Source organism: Nilaparvata lugens, unplaced genomic scaffold, assembly GCF_014356525.2.
Source record: "Nilaparvata lugens isolate BPH unplaced genomic scaffold, ASM1435652v1 scaffold1768, whole genome shotgun sequence".
Taxonomy (NCBI): domain Eukaryota; kingdom Metazoa; phylum Arthropoda; class Insecta; order Hemiptera; family Delphacidae; genus Nilaparvata; species Nilaparvata lugens.
In genome coordinates, this window is record NW_024090259.1 from 25,071 (window position 1) to 30,680 (window position 5,610).

A 5,610-nucleotide genomic window follows, 5' to 3' on the forward strand; every position below is an offset into this window, starting at 1 on the left:
AAAACATTTGATTTTTAGGTTTAGATTTTCTCTGCTCTGCTGAAAAGAAACAGAGGAATTATTGTTTCTCTCTAAACAAAGAAAGTTCTTCTATGTCAATATACGTTTTATTGAAACAAAATTTTCATTTGACTGTAGTAAGTAGTAACTATTATGAAGAATAATTGCGATAAGGGATAGTAGCGGCGAATTCCACGAAAGTCGCCATCGTTCTTACCACGTGATCACTCCTTCCACATTCTTAAATTATTGAGTGTTCCTGTAACTTCGGCAAAGATGGGCTATTTCCAGGAACCGGTTCTTTGCCCATTATATCATTCATCGGTTAGGGTCTAGTGGTGTGTTAGGTCTCTAGGATGTTTTTTGTCAGTTATCAAGAGGTTCAGCTTTAAAAACGCCATTTTGTTTCTCAACGACCCTTGTGAGTGACAATTCCAGTGTCTACAGTTTTTAAAATAAGGCATTACATTACTCCAATATTCGGAAACCTTCTAAAACTGTGGGTCCATTCATCTATCATTACCATCCGCCTCATTACCCACGCACAAGCCTAGAGCTCATGTGGGCATGTTCCTTAGCAAAAAAGAAACAAATTAGTACGTTTCGTTATGTTCTTTCGTCTCGTATCATCTCCATCTACTATCTACATTGACTGGGTTATAAAATAAATTACAATACTCTCAAGGACATAGAATGGGACAATTGAATAAGAATTAGAATGTAGTGACTAGCAACTAGATAGTTCTAGGTACCTATATACAAATAAGATTATACAGCTGATTTGAATTCTAAAAAAATAATATTAAGTCATTTCGTATGCTAGGATTCGAGTCAGCTGTATAATATTATCTGTATAGGTACCAAGAACTAATGAATAGTTGCTATAGTCAAGTAGTCACGCAGGGTCCACCCAATGCCAATTCGCAGCATCGCAGGTAACATCAACAACGTGATAATAGGTACTGTATGCATGAATAGAGGTTGCTGGTCTTTCAACTCTTTTGTGAGTGCTCCTATTTTTGGGTCAAGTCGAAGTGAGGGCTCGCCCATAACACTTGTAATATTTTAATGTTTAATAAACTAGTAGTTCTGCAAACAGTAGACCTTGCTCATGAATAGCATACAATTTCCAAACTAATTAATTAGAATGACCATTAAGAGAGTCCAGTATATTGTGAAGATTTATCCATGTCATCTATTATTATCTCAATTGAAAGTGCTAGAGACATTGTTTCCAGGGACACCGGACTTATAAATGTCTCTCAAGGAGGTACCTTTAAATCGCCCCCATATTTACAATATTACAACTTTTCTAATAATTAATTATAAGAAATCGGTCAACTGACAAAAAAATGAAATATGCAGTAGGCAATTTAGACGATGAATCGTCTCACAGACGATAGTGAGACGGAAAATGATTCTAAATAAGATGGGTTTGTAGGTGACAATGACAGGAGGTAGCTAATGATGTATTTCATGAAAAGTGGATTCAATGGCAGAAGCTCTATTACACATCAAATCGATGGTACATGGACCCTCCTTATGATATAGAACATTTACAGGAGGTTCTATGGCCCATCGAACCTTTTACATATAATGAGATTTTCCTAAGCATTTGGCTCGATGAATGGATATATTATTCAACTCAAAGATTTGATTTGTTTTATACAGTCCACATCAGAGCATTTGAAGATTGTATTTCGAGCTATTCAAATCTAAAGAACTATTGAAGAGCTATTAAATCTTCATGTATCATGTCGTTTATTTCAAAGTCATTTCTTAGTTTCCTTGCAGAATGAGATGAAGTTTGTAATTTTGACCATAATTTGTAGAATATGAAGAGAATGATCAATTATTGAGGCTTGAGAGTTGAAAATCGTGCTCAGCAACCGAAAATACATAAGATAGCGTTCTTGAAATACATAATTTGAATGCATATAGACTAGTAGGAGCGATGCGATAGGCAGGCTGCTACACGCATTGATCATTGGGGTGGACCATGTCGCAGTGTAACAGTGCTACTTATCCCCCTCCCACCATTGCACCTATGATCGTAACCCCTAAACTATATACATCATTGGATTTAGGAAGAAACGGCGTACAACCTTTATTGGGAACATTTTCCTCTAAGTCGGCTAATGACTTGAATATTCAAGAAATAAAAAAATTCCATAATAAAATTCATTTTTCGAGATATTTTATTTTTTACGGAAAAACTATGCGGTTTATCGTAGAAATGTAGAGGACCATATTGAAAGCCAGTTTTATGTAGATAATATCATAGAGAAACAATAGCGTAAGTAGATATCCTATGGTATAGGGCGTTTATGTCGCAACTTTTACTGTTATCTCAAGCCGATTACTGTCGATTATTGTCAATTTTTACTGTTTTGACCGGGTAAGGGTGTAAGAACGGCACAATATAAGAGACTACCAGCGTCATAAAGCTTCACGGGAAAGAACTACGTGGACTATCAGCTTGAGATAACAGTAAAAGTTGCGACATAAACGCCCTATACCATGGGATATCTACTTATGCTATTGTTTCTCTATGATAATATTTAGGAAAAATTCAAAGCTGTACTATGAATAGTAACTGCAGAACAGGCGATGTTATAAGCGCGTGTTTTTTACAACTTACCACCCTCCCCCACAATAATGGAAATTTATTATTTAAATATTAAAAAATAAATTTTCTTGACGAATAAAATATAATTGATTATTAAAAAGAAAAATGAACAGTTGATATCACATTACTGGTATCATCTATTCTCTATAGAAGGCAGTGACAAGGCAGAGAATCAACGCTGTTCTCCTTTCTTTCCCCACTGCTATTGAAATGTGAACCTCATTGTAGACTGATGTCCCTCTATAATGTAATAAGGGTAATAAAAGTGTCTCCTGCCCTAGCTTTGGCACTTGGTGTTCTGCAATACAGAAGATAACATTATCTGTCAACACGTAATTACAAGTTTTGATTCAAAGTATATAAAATTGAATTTGATCGAATTTTCAATAACTTGTTCTTTTTGATAACGTTTACAGATATTCCAAAAGATTCTAAATTACTTTTAGATAATTATTGAGAATAACGACCCAGACACTAACAACATTGACTTAACACACATCCCCCCCCCCCCCCGAGACAGAACATTAGCCCCCCCCCCACCAGAAAACTGTCAGATATTTGTACACTTAGGGGAAAGTAGAGGGAGAGACAGACTCACCCATGACCTGATAAATTATTCGGCGCTTGGGCGTGGCTTTGGAATTGTTGTGACCCCATAGGTCAGCCCTTTTCCCTTCATTCCACCTACAACCCTAGAGTTTGAAGTCTGCTTTAGTCTCCTAAATCATAATTTAGAGAAGGGAAGTTTGAAGTCCCCTTTAGTCATTTTTTTAAACACGATGGCACACATAATCTATCCTGTTTTATGAATTTGGAGCTCCACGAATTGAATATATTGTTCATGTTTTAAGATTTTTCCCTTTAATAATAATTAAAAAACCTCTGGTAAGGGCTCGGGCACTCAGACGGCTATCTGTGATCTTGGTCACAATTCATCAGGAGGATATAAATATATCATTTCTTGGTAAGGGCTACTCGTATTAACATAAAAATCCATTTCCAAAAGTACCATTTCTTCAACTTTATTTTATATCTTACTTTCTCGAAAAGAACTTCATTTAAAGTTAGACATTTCATTTCATAGCGAACCCATCATCAACTGGAATCAAGGACTAAACGAATAATACCAGAAAATGATCAAATGAAACTTTAATGGAGCATTAGTAATGTAATCTCTCATACACCGTTGTGACACACCTCACAATAAAAAACATATCAATAAAAATCTTGTTGCATTCGAGCAAGTTACTGCACAGGCGGCTGAAATAAAGTTTCGAGAGAGGTTAGACAAGACTCTTGTAATGTTGAAAAAACATATGAATTCAACATTTCCTTATTACCAGAGAGTTTCTATCATCAACCAGATGGGAGGAGAAGTTTAGACAGATCACATAAAGTATGGGTGAAGATTTTAGAGAAAAGAAGAATGAGCAGAATCTCGGTGTTGCAGCAGTACGACAATACTTTTAATTATACAGATTGTTGGAAGTTAAAATAGACGATGAGTGATTGCAGCACGAAACAGGCTTTATATTGTCCTGAATAGATCTTTTGATTAAATATTGATTCAACATTTTGAAGTCCTGTCGAGATTGTAAATGAGCTGAGTGAGTTTGAAATTTTCTTCCATCATTCAATTTGGCTTATTTATCCGTATTAGAAATCCTTGTATTACCACCCTCCCCCACAATCTGTTGACCTCCCTGGTACGTGACGACATCGAGTTTCATATACATTATACACTAAAGACCCCCTAACAATAATCCGAAGTCAAATTCTCTGTCTCTCTCATGTATACTCAATGTAAGCCAGTGCCTGGACTATATGTGTACCTGGATAATTCAAATCTCATTCCAACCAGTTTTTCTTTGCAGATGATATTATTGTTTTATCTGATTCTAATAATATATCATAAAATAAATTAGTATCATTAAATAGAATAATTGAATTGAATCATTTTATTATTATCAATTGATTTATCAAAATAATTGGATAAATTATTTAAAAACTCTTTATTGTATTGGAATCCAATACTGCAGTAGTAGAAAAATTTTGTACGTAATTCGAGCGATAAAGTCGAGTTTTACACTCTTAATACATGAATGAGCTACCTATTATTGTCCATGCTACAGATAACTCAACTATTTTAGCTGTGGACAATATTTATCATCATAAAAATTAATCAATTAATAAATCAACAACTATTTTAGTTGTATACAATAATATTTAACATCATAAACATTTCTTTAATCTCCAACTTCTTTTATTCAGAACTAACAGTTATTATTTTAGTAATTTTTTAACTGAATTTTATATTTAACTGAATCAGTTACAATAATTATTATTAGCCTATTGAAGTAAAAGTATAGCCTATTCAAATTGTGAAAGACTCATTTATTTAAGAGAGAAAGCATGAGAATGTACTATACACACATTAGTATGCATCATTTAATGAATGCAGAATGAATGAATGAATGCAAATTTCTGAGGTATAGTAGACACCAAACTCGAATTCGCGCTGTATCTATGAGACCATGAGACAGCTCATGTAAGAGCGGCTATGAAGTACAAAGAACATGCGCCGTTTAAAACCTTAGACCAGTTATAGCAGAATAGACACGGCCTATTGTATATTCATACTGAAAGTCGATGAAGCCAACATCTACTGCCATATCTCCAAATCGTGACGTCAGCATCAGATAGAAAACTTTTCTGTAGAGTTTGTTTACATTGTTTTTAATGTCAGATTGTGTCTATTTCAGCGGAAGCGCAGCTGGAGTTCACCATATTTATGAATAATAATTTACATCCTTCTGAAATAGACACAATCTGAAAGTTTTCTATCCGATGATGACGTCACGATTTGGATATTTGGCAGTGGATGTTGGCTTCAGAGGCTAGACTTCCCAGCGTGTCTATTCTATAACTGGTCTAAGTTTAATACAAGTGCATTTTTGTATCGCTCCCATAAGGCCATAATC